At 50.4% G+C, this 21,216-nt stretch overlaps 2 long non-coding RNA genes across 2 annotated transcripts in view; one reads left to right on the top strand and one right to left on the bottom strand.

Annotated features, from left to right (window-relative positions):
• Nucleotides 1–21,216, bottom strand: part of LOC310879944 — a 173,278-nt gene that overhangs the window by 38,041 nt on the left and 114,021 nt on the right. The gene's annotated exons all lie outside the window — the stretch shown is intronic.
• The window catches only part of LOC310879943, a 175,736-nt gene that overhangs the window by 34,294 nt on the left and 120,226 nt on the right, over nt 1–21,216 (top strand). The window lies entirely within an intron of this gene.

Raw genomic sequence — 21,216 nt, forward strand, 5'->3', positions numbered from 1 at the left:
CAAGAGCTGCTAACTCTTACATCTGAGCCTAAAACCTCAGCCCCCTTACTTTTAAAGGATAACAGCAATCCACTGGTCTTAGGAACCACCCATCTTGGTGCAAATCCAAGTAAAAGTAGTGAACCCCACACTACTAATCAACTCCCTCACACTACTCACGCTGACAATCCTCCTAACCCCAATCATCCTGCCATTTCTATTTAAAAACTTTAAAAACACCCCACAAGCCACCACCCGCGCTGTTAAAACCGCATTCCTAATTAGCCTAGCCCCTACAACCGCATTCATCTACTCGGGAGTAGAATCTGTCACCTGCCACTGGGAGTGAAAATTCATTATAAACTTTAAAATCCCCCTGAGCCTAAAAATAGACCAATACTCAATAACATTTCTTCCAATCACCCTATTTGTAACATGATCAATCCTACAATTCGCCATATGATACATGGCCTCAGAGCCATACGTAACAAAATTTTTCACCTACCTACTGACATTCCTAGTCGCCATACTCCTCCTAACAACCGCAAACAACATATTCCTCCTATTCGTAGGCTGGGAAGGAGTACGAATCATGTCCTTCCTTCTCATCGGCTGATGACAAGGCCGAGCAGATGCCAACACCGCCGCCCTACAAGCCGTAATCTACAACCGAATCGGAGACGTCGGACTGACCCTGAGCATAGCATGACTAGCTTCAACATTCAACACCTGAGAGATCCAACAAGCCGTACACCCCCACCAAACCCCAATCCTCCCCCTCATAGGATTAATCCTCGCAGCCGCAGGAAAATCCGCCCAATTTGGACTCCACCCATGACTGCCCGCAGCAATAGAAGGCCCCACCCCAGTATCAGCCCTACTGCACTCCAGTACCATAGTAGTAGCCGGAATCTTCCTGCTCATCCGCATGCACCCCCTGCTAGCCACCAACCAGACAGCCCTAACTGCCTGCCTATGCCTAGGTGCTCTATCAACCCTATTCGCTGCCACATGCGCCCTAACCCAAAATGACATCAAAAAAATCATTGCTTTCTCAACATCCAGCCAACTAGGACTAATAATAGTCACTATCGGACTAAACCTCCCACAACTAGCCTTCCTACACATCTCAACCCATGCCTTCTTTAAAGCCATACTATTCCTATGCTCAGGGTCTATCATCCACAACCTAAACGGAGAACAAGATATCCGAAAGATAGGAGGCCTACAGAAAATACTCCCAGTCACTACTTCCTGCCTAACCATCGGAAACCTGGCGCTGATAGGAACCCCATTCCTAGCCGGATTCTACTCAAAAGACCTCATCATCGAAAGCTTAAACACGTCATACCTAAATACTTGAGCCCTACTCCTAACCCTTATAGCCACAGCATTCACCGCAACCTACAGCATCCGCATAACCATCCTAGTCCAAGCTGGACAAACCCGAATCCCCCCAATAGTATCAATAAACGAAAACAACCCACTAATCACCGCCCCCCTAACCCGACTCGCCCTAGGCAGCATTACAGCAGGAATAATCATTACCTCTTTCATCACACCAACCAAAACCCCCCCAATAACCATACCCCTTATCACCAAAACTGCTGCCATCCTCATAACAATCCTAGGAATCATCCTAGCCCTAGAACTATCGAACATAACACACACCCTCACTCACCCCAAACCAAACCCCCTCATAAACTTCTCCTCTGCATTAGGGTACTTCAACCCCCTAGTACACCGATTCTTCTCCAAAAACCTACTAGAAAAGGGACAAAACATTGCCCTACACTTGATCGACCTCTCCTGACTCAAAAAAATAGGGCCAGAGGGCCTTGCTGAACTACAAGTAGCCGCAAGCAAAGCCGCAACCTCAATACACACAGGGCTAATTAAGGCCTACCTAGGATCCTTCGCCCTCTCCATCCTGGTAATAATCCTAATAACACACAGACTCACTAATGGCCCCTAACATCCGCAAATCCCATCCCCTACTAAAAATAATCAACAACTCCCTAATCGACCTACCCGCCCCCTCCAACATCTCTGCCTGATGAAACTTTGGCTCCCTTCTAGCCATCTGCTTAGCCACACAAATCCTAACAGGCCTGCTACTAGCCATACACTACACCGCAGACACTTCACTCGCCTTCTCCTCAGTAGCTCACACATGCCGAGACGTCCAGTACGGATGGCTCATCCGCAACCTCCACGCCAACGGTGCTTCGCTCTTCTTTATCTGCATCTACTTACACATCGGACGAGGCCTCTACTACGGCTCCTACCTATACAAAGAAACCTGAAACACAGGAGTAATCCTCCTACTCACCCTAATAGCAACTGCCTTCGTAGGGTATGTCCTACCATGAGGACAAATGTCATTCTGAGGGGCCACCGTAATCACCAACCTATTCTCAGCCATCCCGTACATTGGGCAAACTCTAGTAGAATGAGCCTGAGGAGGATTCTCAGTAGACAATCCAACCTTAACCCGATTCTTCGCCATCCACTTCCTACTGCCCTTCCTAATTGCAGGAATCACCCTAGTCCACCTAACCTTCCTACACGAATCAGGCTCAAATAACCCACTAGGAATCGTATCAGACTGCGACAAAATCCCATTCCACCCATACTTCTCCATTAAAGACAGCTTAGGGCTTACCCTAATAATCACCCCTCTAATAGCACTAGCCCTATTTTCACCGAACCTCCTGGTTCTTGGAATCCTAGTTGGGAGTGGTTGGCCACATGAGATGTACAGGATTTTTACCTGTGATTTAGTCTTGACAAGGCTATGTAATTGGTTTACTAACGTCTCATAAGAAAGAAGCATGAGCGGTTAATGCAGTTGGCTTGAAACCCATCCCCAGTGGTGCAAGTGCACTCTCTGAACTCACTGAAGTGCATCCCCAGTGGTGCCAGTGCACTCTCTGGAGTCACTGAAGTGCATCCCCAGTGGTGCCAGTGCACTCTCTGGACTCACTGAACTGCATCCCCAGTGGTGCCAGTGCACTCTCTGGACTCACTGCACTGCATCCCCAGTGCTGCCAGTGCACTCTCTGGACTCACTGCACTGCATCCCTAGTGGTGCCACTGCACTCTCTGGACTCACTGCACTGCTTCCCCAGTGGTGCCAGTGCACTCTCTGGACTCACTGCACTGCATCCCCAGTGGTGCCAGTGCACTCACTGGACTCACTGCAGTGCATCCCCACTGGTGCCAGTGCACTCTCTGGACTCACTGCACTGCATCCCCAGTGGTGCCAGTGCACTCTCTGGACTCACTGCACTGCATCCCCAGTGGTTCCAGCGCACTCTCTGGACTCACTGCACTGCATCCCCAGTGGTGCTAGTGCACTCTGTGGACTCACTGCAGTGCATCCCCAGTGGTGCCAGTGCACTCTCTGGACTCACTGTACTGCACCCCCAGTGGTGCCAGTGCACTCACTGGACTGACTGCACTGCATCCCCAGTGGTGCCAGTGCACTCACTGGACTCACTGGACACATCCCCAGTGGTGCCAGTGCACTCTCTGGACTCACTGCACTGCATCCCCAGTGGTGCCAGTGCAGTCTCTGGAGAAACTGCAGTGCATCCCCACTGGTGCCAAAGCACTCTCTGGACTCACTGCAGTGCATCCCCAGTGGTGCCACTGCACTCTCTGGACTCACTGCAGTGCATCCCCAGTGGTGCCACTGCACTCTCTGGACTCATTGAAGTGCATTCTCAGTGGTGCCAGTGCACTCTCTGGACTCACTGCAGTGCATCCCCAGTGGTGCCAGTACACTCACTGGACTCACTGCACTGCATCCCCAGTGGTGCCAGTGCACTCTCTGCACTCACTGCACTGCATCCCCAGTGGTGCCAGTGCACTCTCTGGACTCACTGTACTGCATCACCAGTGGTGCCAGTGCACTCTCTGGACTCACTGCAGTGCATTCCCAGTGGTGCCAGTGCACTCTTTGGACTCACTGCACTGCAGCCCCATTGGTGCCAGTGCACTCTCTGGACTCACTGCACTGCATCACAGGTGGTGCCAGTGCACTCTCTGGACTCACTGCACTGCATCCCCAGTGGTGCCAGTGCACTCTCTGGACTCACTGCACTGCATCCCCAGTGGTGCCAGTGCACACTCTGCACTCACTTCTCTGCATTCCCAGTGGTGCCAGTGAAGTCTCTGGACTCACTGCACTGCATCCACAGTGGTGCCAGTGCACTCTCTGGACTCACTGCACTGCATCCCCAGTGGTGCCAGTGCACTGTCTGGACTCACTGCACTGCATCCCCAGTGGTGCCAGTGCACTCTCTGGACTCACGGCACTGCATCCCCAATGGTGCCAGTGCACTCTCTGGACTCACTGCAGTGCATCCCCAGTGGTGCCAGTGCACTCTCTGGACTCACTGCACTGCATCCCCAGTGGTGCCAGTGCACTGTCTGGACTCACTGCACTGCATCCCCAGTGGTGTCAGTGCACTCTCTGGACTCACTGTACTGCACCCCCAGTGGTGCCAGTGCACTCACTGGACTGACTGCACTGCATCCCCAGTGGTGCCAGTGCGCTCTCTGGAGTCACAGCACTGCATCCCCAGTGGTGCCAGTGCACTCTCTGGACTCACTGCACTGCATCCCCAGTGGTGCCAGTGCACACTCTGCACTCACTTCTCTGCATTCCCAGTGGTGCCAGTGAAGTCTCTGGACTCACTGCACTGCATCCACAGTGGTGCCAGTGCAATCTCTGGACTCAGTGCACTGCATCCCCAGTGGTGCCAGTGCACTCTCTGGAGTCACTGCACTGCATCCCCAGTGGTGCCAGTGCACTCTCTGCACTCACTGCACTGCATCCCCAGTGGTGCCAGTGCACTCTCTGGACTCACTGCACTGCATCCCCAGTCGTGTCAGTGCACTCTCTGGACTCACTGAAGTGCATCCCCAGTTGTGCCAGTGCACTCTCTGGACTCAATGCACTGCATCCCCAGTGGTGCCAGTGCACTCTCTGGACTCAGTGCACTGCATCCCCAGTGGTGCCAGTGCAATCTCTGGACTCACTGTAGTGCATCCCCAGTGGTGCCAGTGCACTCTCTGGACTCACTGCAGTGCATCCCCAGTGGTGCCAGTGCACTCTCTGGACTCACTGTACTGCATCACCAGTGGTGCCAGTGCACTCTCTGGACTCACTGCACTGCATCCCCAGTGGTGCCAGTGCACTCTCTGGACTCACTGCACTGCAGCCCCGGTGGTGCCAGTGCAATCTCTGGACTCACTGCACTGCATCCCCAGTGGTGCCAGTGCACTCTCTGGACTCACTGCACTGCATCCCCAGTGGTGCCTGTGCACTCTCTGGACTCACTGCACTGCATGCCCAGTGGTGCCAGTGCACTCTCTGAACTCACTGCACTGCATCCGCTCATGATCGGAGGATTCGGCAACTGAGTAGTCCCCCTCATAATCGGTGCCCCCGACATAGCATTCCCGCGAATAAACAACATAAGCTTTTGACTCCTCCCCCCATCATTCCTCCTACTACTAGTCTCATCCACTGTAGAAGCTGGCGCCGGCACAGGCTGAACTGTCTACCCTCCCCTAGCAGGTAACCTTGCCCACGCCGGAGCTTCAGTAGACCTGGCTATCTTCTCACTCCACTTAGCCGGTATCTCCTCCATCCTTGGGGCCATCAACTTTATCACCACAGCCATCAACATAAAACCCCCCGCACTCTCACAATACCAAACCCCACTATTTGTCTGATCCGTACTAATTACCGCCATCCTACTCCTTCTATCACTCCCCGTACTCGCCGCCGGTATTACAATATTACTAACTGATCGAAACCTAAACACCACATTCTTCGACCCCGCTGGAGGAGGAGACCCAATCCTGTACCAACACCTATTCTGATTCTTCGGACACCCAGAAGTCTATATTCTGATCCTACCGGGGTTCGGAATCATCTCACACGTAGTCACGTACTACTCAGGCAAAAAGGAGCCCTTCGGCTACATGGGAATAGTCTGAGCCATACTATCCATCGGCTTCCTAGGATTCATCGTCTGAGCTCACCACATGTTTACAGTAGGAATAGACGTTGATACCCGAGCCTACTTTACATCAGCCACTATAATCATTGCCATCCCTACCGGAATCAAAGTATTTAGCTGACTAGCCACCCTGCACGGAGGAACAATCAAATGAGACCCCCCCAATACTATGAGCTCTAGGATTTATCTTCCTATTTACCATCGGAGGATTAACAGGAATCGTTCTTGCAAACTCTTCCCTAGACATCGCCCTGCACGACACGTACTACGTAGTTGCCCACTTCCACTACGTCCTATCCATAGGCGCCGTCTTTGCCATTCTAGCAGGATTTACTCACTGATTCCCACTACTCACTGGGTTTACCCTACACCAAACATGAGCAAAAGCCCACTTCGGGGTAATATTTACAGGAGTAAACCTAACGTTCTTCCCCCAGCACTTCCTAGGCCTAGCAGGAATACCCCGACGATACTCGGACTATCCCGACGCCTACACACTATGAAACACCATTTCCTCCATCGGCTCCCTAATCTCAATAGTAGCCGTAATCATACTAATATTCATCATCTGAGAAGCCTTTCCGGCCAAACGAAAAGTCCTACAACCAGAACTAACTACCACAAACGTTGAATGAATCCACGGCTGCCCTCCCCCATACCATACTTTCGAGGAACCGGCCTTCGTCCAAGTACAAGAAAGGAAGGAATCGAACCCTCACATGCTGGTTTCAAGCCAACTGCATTAACCGCTCATGCTTCTTTCTTATGAGACGTTAGTAAACCAATTACATAGCCTTGTCAAGACTAAATCACAGGTAAAAATCCTGTACATCTCATGTGGCCAACCACTCCCAACTAGGATTCCAAGACGCCTCATCACCCATCATAGAAGAACTCGTTGAATTCCACGACCACGCCCTAATCGTTGCCCTAGCTATCTGCAGCCTAGTTCTCTACCTTTTAGCCCACATACTAACAGAAATACTCTCGTCCAATGCTGTAGACGCCCAAGAAGTAGAGCTGATCTGGACAATCCTACCTGCTATCGTCCTGGTACTCCTCGCCCTCCCATCCCTACAAATCCTCTACATAATGGACGAAATCGACGAACCAGACCTCACCCTAAAAGCCATCGGCCACCAATGATACTGAAGCTACGAATACACAGACTTCAAAGACCTATCATTCGACTCCTACATAGTGCCCACCCCAGACTTACCCAACGGCCACTTCCGACTGCTAGAAGTTGACCACCGCGTAGTTATCCCAATAGAATCCCCCATCCGCGTGATCATTACTGCAGGAGACGTACTCCACTCCTGAGCAGTCCCAACGCTCGGAGTTAAAACAGACGCAATCCCAGGCCGACTAAACCAAACTTCATTCATTACCACCCGGCCTGGGATTTTTTACGGACAATGCTCAGAAATTTGCGGGGCTAATCACAGCTACATACCCATTGTAGTAGAATCAACCCCACTCCCACATTTCGAGGCCTGATCGTCCCTTCTATCATCATCCTAATCATTAAGAAGCTATGCAACAGCACTAGCCTTTTAAGCTAGCCAAAGAGGGACTTCCCCCTCCTTAATGATATGCCACAGCTTAACCCCGCACCATGATTTTCAATCATAATTATAACCTGATTAACCCTAGCACTCCTCATCCAACCAAAACTACTAGCCTTCACCACAACCAACCCCCCATCAAATAAGACCTCCCTCACTACCAAACCCACACCATGATCCTGACCATGAACCTAAGCTTCTTTGACCAATTTTCCAGCCCCAATCTATTTGGCATCCCCTTAATCCTACTATCCCTACTCTTCCCAGCCCTACTATTCCCGTCCCCAAACAACCGATGAATCAACAACCGCCTTTCTACTATCCAAACATGACTCCTTCACCTAATCACAAAACAACTAATAGTCCCACTCAACAAAAATGGCCACAAATGAGCCATAATATTTACATCCCTAATAATCATACTTCTTACAATCAACCTTCTAGGCCTCCTTCCATATACATTCACCCCAACCACCCAACTATCTATGAACATAGCCCTAGCCTTCCCACTATGGCTCGCCACACTACTAACAGGCCTACGAAACCAACCATCAGCCTCTTTAGCCCACCTATTACCCGAAGGTACCCCTACACCCCTAATCCCCGCACTAATCCTGATCGAAACAACCAGCCTACTAATCCGCCCCCTAGCCCTCGGAGTCCGCCTTACAGCCAACCTTACAGCAGGACACTTACTCATCCAACTCATCTCTACAGCCTCCATTGCATTAATACCCACCCTTCCTGCAGTATCCATCCTAACAATAATCATCCTACTACTCCTAACCATCCTAGAAGTAGCAGTAGCCATAATCCAGGCCTACGTCTTCGTGCTCCTTCTAAGCCTATACTTACAAGAAAACATCTAATGGCACACCAAGCACACTCATACCACATAGTTGACCCAAGCCCTTGACCAATCTTCGGGGCAGCCGCCGCCCTACTCACAACCTCAGGATTAATCATGTGATTCCACTACAACTCATCCATACTACTAACCCTAGGCCTCATCTCAATACTCCTAGTAATACTCCAATGATGACGAGACATTGTACGAGAAAGCACCTTCCAAGGCCATCACACTCCCACAGTCCAAAAAGGCCTACGATACGGCATAATCCTTTTCATCACATCCGAAGCATTCTTCTTCTTAGGGTTCTTCTGAGCGTTCTTCCACTCGAGCCTGGCCCCAACCCCAGAACTAGGAGGCCAATGACCCCCAACAGGAATTAAACCACTCAACCCGATAGAAGTCCCCCTACTAAACACAGCCATCCTACTAGCCTCAGGCGTTACCGTAACGTGAGCCCATCACAGCATCACAGAAGGAAACCGAAAACACGCCATCCACGCCCTAACCCTAACGATCCTCTTGGGATTCTACTTCACAGCCCTACAAGCAATAGAATACCACGAAGCCCCATTCTCAATCGCCGATAGTGTCTACGGATCTACCTTCTTCGTTGCCACTGGATTCCACGGACTCCACGTAATCATCGGATCCTCCTTCCTGACCGTCTGCCTCTTCCGACTGATCAAGTTCCACTTTACATCAGACCACCACTTCGGATTCGAGGCAGCAGCCTGATACTGACACTTCGTAGACGTCATCTGACTATTCCTCTACATAACCATCTACTGATGAGGATCTTGCTCTTCTAGTATATTAATTACAATTGACTTCCAATCTCTAGAATCTGGTATAAACCCAGAGGAGAGCAATGAACGCACTCATGTTCATATTTGCCCTATCATCAATCCTAAGCGCCGCCCTAACCGCATTAAACTTCTGACTCGCCCAAATAAACCCCGACTCAGAGAAACTCTCACCGTAACGAATGTGGATTCGACCCACTTGGATCTGCTCGATTACCATTCTCAGTCCGATTCTTCCTCAGTAGCCATCCTGTTCGTCCTATTCGACCTAGAAATCGCCCTCCTACTCCCCCTGCCATGAGCCGTCCAACTCCAATCCCCCCTAATGACCCTCACCTGAACTGTAGTGATCCTCCTTCTCCTAACACTCGGACTGGCCTACGAGTGAATTCAAGGGGGCCTAGAATGAGCAGAATAACAGAAAGTTAGTCTAACCAAAAAGATAGCTGGTTTCGACCCAGCAGATTACAGCCAACCCTGTAACTTTTTTATGTCGCCCCTACATTTAAGCTTCTACTCAGCCTTCATTTTCAGCGGACTAGGACTAGCCTTCCACCGAACCCACCTAGTATCCGCCCTACTATGCCTTGAAAGCATAATATTATCGATATTCGTAGGCCTATCAATATGATCCATCGAAAACCAAGTCTCCTCATTCACCATGGTACCAATTCTCATGCTAACCTTCTCAGCGTGTGAGGCGGGCACAGGCCTGGCCATCCTAGTAGCCTCCACCCGCACACATGGCTCCGACCATCTACACAACCTAAACCTCCTGCAATGCTAAAAATCATCCTACCCACAATCATACTTCTTCCAACAGCCCTGCTGTCTCCACCAAAATTTCTATGGACTAACACCACCTTATACAGCCTCCTAATCGCTGCCCTAAGCCTACAGTGATTAATCCCAACCTACTACCCCTACAAATTTTTATCCAACTGAACAGGAATTGACCAAATCTCATCCCCCCTCCTAGTACTATCCTGCTGACTACTCCCACTCATAATCATAGCAAGCCAAAACCACCTGCAACAAGAACCCCTACAACGCAAACGAATCTTTATCTCAACCTTAGTCGCAGTCCAGCCATTCATCCTACTAGCCTTTTCCACCACAGAACTAGCACTATTTTACATCTCATTTGAAGCAACCCTCATTCCCACCCTAATCTTAATCACCCGATGGGGGAACCAACCAGAACGCCTAAGCGCTGGCATCTACCTGCTATTCTACACGCTAGTAAGCTCTCTACCCCTGCTAATCACAATCATACACCTATACGTGAAAATTGGCACCCTGCACCTGCCAACCCTACAACTAACCCACCCAACCCTATCCACCTCATGGACAGGAATACTATCAGGTCTAGCACTGCTCATAGCATTCATAGTAAAAGCCCCACTATACGGCCTACACCTCTGACTGCCAAAAGCCCACGTAGAAGCACCCATCGCAGGCTCAATACTCCTCGCCGCCCTACTACTAAAGCTAGGAGGATACGGAATTATACGAGTCACTCTATTTATGGGCCCACTGTCCAACCTCCTGCACTACCCCTTCCTAACCCTGGCCCTATGAGGCGCCCTAATGACTAGCTCAATCTGCCTACGACAGACAGACCTAAAATCACTAATCGCTTATTCATCCGTTAGCCACATAGGCCTAGTTATCGCCGCAGGAATAATCCAAACCCACTGATCATTCTCAGGGGCAATGATCCTAATAATTTCCCATGGACTAACTTCCTCCATACTATTCTGCCTAGCCAACACAAACTATGAACGTACGCACAGCCGAATTCTACTACTCACACGAGGCCTACAACCTCTCCTACCACTCATAGCTACCTGATGATTGCTGGCCAATCTAACAAACATAGCCTTACCCCCAACAACAAACCTCATAGCAGAGCTAACCATTATAATCACCTTATTCAACTGATCTGCCTTCACGATCATCCTAACAGGAATCGCAACCCTACTAACCGCCTCCTACACCTTATTCATACTACTAATGACCCAACGAGGCTCAATCCCCTCCCACATCACATCTATGCAAAACTCAACCACGCGAGAACACCTGCTCATAACACTCCACATTATCCCAATATTCCTCCTAATCCTCAAACCCGAACTGATCTCCGGAATCCCCTCATGCAAGTATAGTTTAAACCAAACATTAGACTGTGATTCTAAGAATAGAAGTTCAAACCTTCTTACCTGCCGAGGGGAGGGTTTAACCAACAAGAGCTGCTAACTCTTACATCTGAGCCTAAAACCTCAGCCCCCTTACTTTTAAAGGATAACAGCAATCCACTGGTCTTAGGAACCACCCATCTTGGTGCAAATCCAAGTAAAAGTAGTGAACCCCACACTACTAATCAACTCCCTCACACTACTCACGCTGACAATCCTCCTAACCCCAATCATCCTGCCATTTCTATTTAAAAACTTTAAAAACACCCCACAAGCCACCACCCGCGCTGTTAAAACCGCATTCCTAATTAGCCTAGCCCCTACAACCGCATTCATCTACTCGGGAGTAGAATCTGTCACCTGCCACTGGGAGTGAAAATTCATTATAAACTTTAAAATCCCCCTGAGCCTAAAAATAGACCAATACTCAATAACATTTCTTCCAATCACCCTATTTGTAACATGATCAATCCTACAATTCGCCATATGATACATGGCCTCAGAGCCATACGTAACAAAATTTTTCACCTACCTACTGACATTCCTAGTCGCCATACTCCTCCTAACAACCGCAAACAACATATTCCTCCTATTCGTAGGCTGGGAAGGAGTACGAATCATGTCCTTCCTTCTCATCGGCTGATGACAAGGCCGAGCAGATGCCAACACCGCCGCCCTACAAGCCGTAATCTACAACCGAATCGGAGACGTCGGACTGACCCTGAGCATAGCATGACTAGCTTCAACATTCAACACCTGAGAGATCCAACAAGCCGTACACCCCCACCAAACCCCAATCCTCCCCCTCATAGGATTAATCCTCGCAGCCGCAGGAAAATCCGCCCAATTTGGACTCCACCCATGACTGCCCGCAGCAATAGAAGGCCCCACCCCAGTATCAGCCCTACTGCACTCCAGTACCATAGTAGTAGCCGGAATCTTCCTGCTCATCCGCATGCACCCCCTGCTAGCCACCAACCAGACAGCCCTAACTGCCTGCCTATGCCTAGGTGCTCTATCAACCCTATTCGCTGCCACATGCGCCCTAACCCAAAATGACATCAAAAAAATCATTGCTTTCTCAACATCCAGCCAACTAGGACTAATAATAGTCACTATCGGACTAAACCTCCCACAACTAGCCTTCCTACACATCTCAACCCATGCCTTCTTTAAAGCCATACTATTCCTATGCTCAGGGTCTATCATCCACAACCTAAACGGAGAACAAGATATCCGAAAGATAGGAGGCCTACAGAAAATACTCCCAGTCACTACTTCCTGCCTAACCATCGGAAACCTGGCGCTGATAGGAACCCCATTCCTAGCCGGATTCTACTCAAAAGACCTCATCATCGAAAGCTTAAACACGTCATACCTAAATACTTGAGCCCTACTCCTAACCCTTATAGCCACAGCATTCACCGCAACCTACAGCATCCGCATAACCATCCTAGTCCAAGCTGGACAAACCCGAATCCCCCCAATAGTATCAATAAACGAAAACAACCCACTAATCACCGCCCCCCTAACCCGACTCGCCCTAGGCAGCATTACAGCAGGAATAATCATTACCTCTTTCATCACACCAACCAAAACCCCCCCAATAACCATACCCCTTATCACCAAAACTGCTGCCATCCTCATAACAATCCTAGGAATCATCCTAGCCCTAGAACTATCGAACATAACACACACCCTCACTCACCCCAAACCAAACCCCCTCATAAACTTCTCCTCTGCATTAGGGTACTTCAACCCCCTAGTACACCGATTCTTCTCCAAAAACCTACTAGAAAAGGGACAAAACATTGCCCTACACTTGATCGACCTCTCCTGACTCAAAAAAATAGGGCCAGAGGGCCTTGCTGAACTACAAGTAGCCGCAAGCAAAGCCGCAACCTCAATACACACAGGGCTAATTAAGGCCTACCTAGGATCCTTCGCCCTCTCCATCCTGGTAATAATCCTAATAACACACAGACTCACTAATGGCCCCTAACATCCGCAAATCCCATCCCCTACTAAAAATAATCAACAACTCCCTAATCGACCTACCCGCCCCCTCCAACATCTCTGCCTGATGAAACTTTGGCTCCCTTCTAGCCATCTGCTTAGCCACACAAATCCTAACAGGCCTGCTACTAGCCATACACTACACCGCAGACACTTCACTCGCCTTCTCCTCAGTAGCTCACACATGCCGAGACGTCCAGTACGGATGGCTCATCCGCAACCTCCACGCCAACGGTGCTTCGCTCTTCTTTATCTGCATCTACTTACACATCGGACGAGGCCTCTACTACGGCTCCTACCTATACAAAGAAACCTGAAACACAGGAGTAATCCTCCTACTCACCCTAATAGCAACTGCCTTCGTAGGGTATGTCCTACCATGAGGACAAATGTCATTCTGAGGGGCCACCGTAATCACCAACCTATTCTCAGCCATCCCGTACATTGGGCAAACTCTAGTAGAATGAGCCTGAGGAGGATTCTCAGTAGACAATCCAACCTTAACCCGATTCTTCGCCATCCACTTCCTACTGCCCTTCCTAATTGCAGGAATCACCCTAGTCCACCTAACCTTCCTACACGAATCAGGCTCAAATAACCCACTAGGAATCGTATCAGACTGCGACAAAATCCCATTCCACCCATACTTCTCCATTAAAGACAGCTTAGGGCTTACCCTAATAATCACCCCTCTAATAGCACTAGCCCTATTTTCACCGAACCTCCTGGTTCTTGGAATCCTAGTTGGGAGTGGTTGGCCACATGAGATGTACAGGATTTTTACCTGTGATTTAGTCTTGACAAGGCTATGTAATTGGTTTACTAACGTCTCATAAGAAAGAAGCATGAGCGGTTAATGCAGTTGGCTTGAAACCCATCCCCAGTGGTGCAAGTGCACTCTCTGAACTCACTGAAGTGCATCCCCAGTGGTGCCAGTGCACTCTCTGGAGTCACTGAAGTGCATCCCCAGTGGTGCCAGTGCACTCTCTGGACTCACTGAACTGCATCCCCAGTGGTGCCAGTGCACTCTCTGGACTCACTGCACTGCATCCCCAGTGCTGCCAGTGCACTCTCTGGACTCACTGCACTGCATCCCTAGTGGTGCCACTGCACTCTCTGGACTCACTGCACTGCTTCCCCAGTGGTGCCAGTGCACTCTCTGGACTCACTGCACTGCATCCCCAGTGGTGCCAGTGCACTCACTGGACTCACTGCAGTGCATCCCCACTGGTGCCAGTGCACTCTCTGGACTCACTGCACTGCATCCCCAGTGGTGCCAGTGCACTCTCTGGACTCACTGCACTGCATCCCCAGTGGTTCCAGCGCACTCTCTGGACTCACTGCACTGCATCCCCAGTGGTGCTAGTGCACTCTGTGGACTCACTGCAGTGCATCCCCAGTGGTGCCAGTGCACTCTCTGGACTCACTGTACTGCACCCCCAGTGGTGCCAGTGCACTCACTGGACTGACTGCACTGCATCCCCAGTGGTGCCAGTGCACTCACTGGACTCACTGGACACATCCCCAGTGGTGCCAGTGCACTCTCTGGACTCACTGCACTGCATCCCCAGTGGTGCCAGTGCAGTCTCTGGAGAAACTGCAGTGCATCCCCACTGGTGCCAAAGCACTCTCTGGACTCACTGCAGTGCATCCCCAGTGGTGCCACTGCACTCTCTGGACTCACTGCAGTGCATCCCCAGTGGTGCCACTGCACTCTCTGGACTCATTGAAGTGCATTCTCAGTGGTGCCAGTGCACTCTCTGGACTCACTGCAGTGCATCCCCAGTGGTGCCAGTACACTCACTGGACTCACTGCACTGCATCCCCAGTGGTGCCAGTGCACTCTCTGCACTCACTGCACTGCATCCCCAGTGGTGCCAGTGCACTCTCTGGACTCACTGTACTGCATCACCAGTGGTGCCAGTGCACTCTCTGGACTCACTGCAGTGCATTCCCAGTGGTGCCAGTGCACTCTTTGGACTCACTGCACTGCAGCCCCATTGGTGCCAGTGCACTCTCTGGACTCACTGCACTGCATCACAGGTGGTGCCAGTGCACTCTCTGGACTCACTGCACTGCATCCCCAGTGGTGCCAGTGCACTCTCTGGACTCACTGCACTGCATCCCCAGTGGTGCCAGTGCACACTCTGCACTCACTTCTCTGCATTCCCAGTGGTGCCAGTGAAGTCTCTGGACTCACTGCACTGCATCCACAGTGGTGCCAGTGCACTCTCTGGACTCACTGCACTGCATCCCCAGTGGTGCCAGTGCACTGTCTGGACTCACTGCACTGCATCCCCAGTGGTGCCCGTGCACTCTCTGGACTCACGGCACTGCATCCCCAATGGTGCCAGTGCACTCTCTGGACTCACTGCAGTGCATCCCCAGTGGTGCCAGTGCACTCTCTGGACTCACTGCACTGCATCCCCAGTGGTGCCAGTGCACTGTCTGGACTCACTGCACTGCATCCCCAGTGGTGTCAGTGCACTCTCTGGACTCACTGTACTGCACCCCCAGTGGTGCCAGTGCACTCACTGGACTGACTGCACTGCATCCCCAGTGGTGCCAGTGCGCTCTCTGGAGTCACAGCACTGCATCCCCAGTGGTGCCAGTGCACTCTCTGGACTCACTGCACTGCATCCCCAGTGGTGCCAGTGCACACTCTGCACTCACTTCTCTGCATTCCCAGTGGTGCCAGTGAAGTCTCTGGACTCACTGCACTGCATCCACAGTGGTGCCAGTGCAATCTCTGGACTCAGTGCACTGCATCCCCAGTGGTGCCAGTGCACTCTCTGGAGTCACTGCACTGCATCCCCAGTGGTGCCAGTGCACTCTCTGGACTCACTGCACTGCATCCCCAGTGGTGCCAGTGCACTCTCTGGACTCACTGCACTGCATCCCCAGTCGTGTCAGTGCACTCTCTGGACTCACTGAAGTGCATCCCCAGTTGTGCCAGTGCACTCTCTGGACTCAATGCACTGCATCCCCAGTGGTGCCAGTGCACTCTCTGGACTCAGTGCACTGCATCCCCAGTGGTGCCAGTGCAATCTCTGGACTCACTGTAGTGCATCCCCAGTGGTGCCAGTGCACTCTCTGGACTCACTGCAGTGCATCCCCAGTGGTGCCAGTGCACTCTCTGGACTCACTGTACTGCATCACCAGTGGTGCCAGTGCACTCTCTGGACTCACTGCACTGCATCCCCAGTGGTGCCAGTGCACTCTCTGGACTCACTGCACTGCAGCCCCGGTGGTGCCAGTGCAATGTCTGGACTCACTGCACTGCATCCCCAGTGGTGCCAGTGCACTCTCTGGACTCACTGCACTGCATCCCCAGTGGTGCCTGTGCACTCTCTGGACTCACTGCACTGCATGCCCAGTGGTGCCAGTGCACTCTCTGAACTCACTGCACTGCATCCGCTCATGATCGGAGGATTCGGCAACTGAGTAGTCCCCCTCATAATCGGTGCCCCCGACATAGCATTCCCGCGAATAAACAACATAAGCTTTTGACTCCTCCCCCCATCATTCCTCCTACTACTAGTCTCATCCACTGTAGAAGCTGGCGCCGGCACAGGCTGAACTGTCTACCCTCCCCTAGCAGGTAACCTTGCCCACGCCGGAGCTTCAGTAGACCTGGCTATCTTCTCACTCCACTTAGCCGGTATCTCCTCCATCCTTGGGGCCATCAACTTTATCACCACAGCCATCAACATAAAACCCCCCGCACTCTCACAATACCAAACCCCACTATTTGTCTGATCCGTACTAATTACCGCCATCCTACTCCTTCTATCACTCCCCGTACTCGCCGCCGGTATTACAATATTACTAACTGATCGAAACCTAAACACCACATTCTTCGACCCCGCTGGAGGAGGAGACCCAATCCTGTACCAACACCTATTCTGATTCTTCGGACACCCAGAAGTCTATATTCTGATCCTACCGGGGTTCGGAATCATCTCACACGTAGTCACGTACTACTCAGGCAAAAAGGAGCCCTTCGGCTACATGGGAATAGTCTGAGCCATACTATCCATCGGCTTCCTAGGATTCATCGTCTGAGCTCACCACATGTTTACAGTAGGAATAGACGTTGATACCCGAGCCTACTTTACATCAGCCACTATAATCATTGCCATCCCTACCGGAATCAAAGTATTTAGCTGACTAGCCACCCTGCACGGAGGAACAATCAAATGAGACCCCCCCAATACTATGAGCTCTAGGATTTATCTTCCTATTTACCATCGGAGGATTAACAGGAATCGTTCTTGCAAACTCTTCCCTAGACATCGCCCTGCACGACACGTACTACGTAGTTGCCCACTTCCACTACGTCCTATCCATAGGCGCCGTCTTTGCCATTCTAGCAGGATTTACTCACTGATTCCCACTACTCACTGGGTTTACCCTACACCAAACATGAGCAAAAGCCCACTTCGGGGTAATATTTACAGGAGTAAACCTAACGTTCTTCCCCCAGCACTTCCTAGGCCTAGCAGGAATACCCCGACGATACTCGGACTATCCCGACGCCTACACACTATGAAACACCATTTCCTCCATCGGCTCCCTAATCTCAATAGTAGCCGTAATCATACTAATATTCATCATCTGAGAAGCCTTTCCGGCCAAACGAAAAGTCCTACAACCAGAACTAACTACCACAAACGTTGAATGAATCCACGGCTGCCCTCCCCCATACCATACTTTCGAGGAACCGGCCTTCGTCCAAGTACAAGAAAGGAAGGAATCGAACCCTCACATGCTGGTTTCAAGCCAACTGCATTAACCGCTCATGCTTCTTTCTTATGAGACGTTAGTAAACCAATTACATAGCCTTGTCAAGACTAAATCACAGGTAAAAATCCTGTACATCTCATGTGGCCAACCACTCCCAACTAGGATTCCAAGACGCCTCATCACCCATCATAGAAGAACTCGTTGAATTCCACGACCACGCCCTAATCGTTGCCCTAGCTATCTGCAGCCTAGTTCTCTACCTTTTAGCCCACATACTAACAGAAATACTCTCGTCCAATGCTGTAGACGCCCAAGAAGTAGAGCTGATCTGGACAATCCTACCTGCTATCGTCCTGGTACTCCTCGCCCTCCCATCCCTACAAATCCTCTACATAATGGACGAAATCGACGAACCAGACCTCACCCTAAAAGCCATCGGCCACCAATGATACTGAAGCTACGAATACACAGACTTCAAAGACCTATCATTCGACTCCTACATAGTGCCCACCCCAGACTTACCCAACGGCCACTTCCGACTGCTAGAAGTTGACCACCGCGTAGTTATCCCAATAGAATCCCCCATCCGCGTGATCATTACTGCAGGAGACGTACTCCACTCCTGAGCAGTCCCAACGCTCGGAGTTAAAACAGACGCAATCCCAGGCCGACTAAACCAAACTTCATTCATTACCACCCGGCCTGGGATTTTTTACGGACAATGCTCAGAAATTTGCGGGGCTAATCACAGCTACATACCCATTGTAGTAGAATCAACCCCACTCCCACATTTCGAGGCCTGATCGTCCCTTCTATCATCATCCTAATCATTAAGAAGCTATGCAACAGCACTAGCCTTTTAAGCTAGCCAAAGAGGGACTTCCCCCTCCTTAATGATATGCCACAGCTTAACCCCGCACCATGATTTTCAATCATAATTATAACCTGATTAACCCTAGCACTCCTCATCCAACCAAAACTACTAGCCTTCACCACAACCAACCCCCCATCAAATAAGACCTCCCTCACTACCAAACCCACACCATGATCCTGACCATGAACCTAAGCTTCTTTGACCAATTTTCCAGCCCCAATCTATTTGGCATCCCCTTAATCCTACTATCCCTACTCTTCCCAGCCCTACTATTCCCGTCCCCAAACAACCGATGAATCAACAACCGCCTTTCTACTATCCAAACATGACTCCTTCACCTAATCACAAAACAACTAATAGTCCCACTCAACAAAAATGGCCACAAATGAGCCATAATATTTACATCCCTAATAATCATACTTCTTACAATCAACCTTCTAGGCCTCCTTCCATATACATTCACCCCAACCACCCAACTATCTATGAACATAGCCCTAGCCTTCCCACTATGGCTCGCCACACTACTAACAGGCCTACGAAACCAACCATCAGCCTCTTTAGCCCACCTATTACCCGAAGGTACCCCTACACCCCTAATCCCCGCACTAATCCTGATCGAAACAACCAGCCTACTAATCCGCCCCCTAGCCCTCGGAGTCCGCCTTACAGCCAACCTTACAGCAGGACACTTACTCATCCAACTCATCTCTACAGCCTCCATTGCATTAATACCCACCCTTCCTGCAGTATCCATCCTAACAATAATCATCCTACTACTCCTAACCATCCTAGAAGTAGCAGTAGCCATAATCCAGGCCTACGTCTTCGTGCTCCTTCTAAGCCTATACTTACAAGAAAACATCTAATGGCACACCAAGCACACTCATACCACATAGTTGACCCAAGCCCTTGACCAATCTTCGGGGCAGCCGCCGCCCTACTCACAACCTCAGGATTAATCATGTGATTCCACTACAACTCATCCATACTACTAACCCTAGGCCTCATCTCAATACTCCTAGTAATACTCCAATGATGACGAGACATTGTACGAGAAAGCACCTTCCAAGGCCATCACACTCCCACAGTCCAAAAAGGCCTACGATACGGCATAATCCTTTTCATCACATCCGAAGCATTCTTCTTCTTAGGGTTCTTCTGAGCGTTCTTCCACTCGAGCCTGGCCCCAACCCCAGAACTAGGAGGCCAATGACCCCCAACAGGAATTAAACCACTCAACCCGATAGAAGTCCCCCTACTAAACACAGCCATCCTACTAGCCTCAGGCGTTACCGTAACGTGAGCCCATCACAGCATCACAGAAGGAAACCGAAAACACGCCATCCACGCCCTAACCCTAACGATCCTCTTGGGATTCTACTTCACAGCCCTACAAGCAATAGAATACCACGAAGCCCCATTCTCAATCGCCGATAGCGTCTACGGATCTACCTTCTTCGTTGCCACTGGATTCCACGGACTCCACGTAATCATCGGATCCTCCTTCCTGACCGTCTGCCTCTTCCGACTGATCAAGTTCCACTTTACATCAGACCACCACTTCGGATTCGAGGCAGCAGCCTGATACTGACACTTCGTAGACGTCATCTGACTATTCCTCTACATAACCATCTACTGATGAGGATCTTGCTCTTCTAGTATATTAATTACAATTGACTTCCAATCTCTAGAATCTGGTATAAACCCAGAGGAGAGCAATGAACGCACTCATGTTCATATTTGCCCTATCATCAATCCTAAGCGCCGCCCTAACCGCATTAAACTTCTGACTCGCCCAAATAAACCCCGACTCAGAGAAACTCTCACCGTAACGAATGTGGATTCGACCCACTTGGATCTGCTCGATTACCATTCTCAGTCCGATTCTTCCTCAGTAGCCATCCTGTTCGTCCTATTCGACCTAGAAATCGCCCTCCTACTCCCCCTGCCATGAGCCGTCCAACTCCAATCCCCCCTAATGACCCTCACCTGAACTGTAGTGATCCTCCTTCTCCTAACACTCGGACTGGCCTACGAGTGAATTCAAGGGGGCCTAGAATGAGCAGAATAACAGAAAGTTAGTCTAACCAAAAAGATAGCTGGTTTCGACCCAGCAGATTACAGCCAACCCTGTAACTTTT

Source organism: Anser anser (genome assembly GCF_964211835.1).
Source record: "Anser anser genome assembly, chromosome: 11".
Lineage (NCBI taxonomy): Eukaryota > Metazoa > Chordata > Aves > Anseriformes > Anatidae > Anser > Anser anser.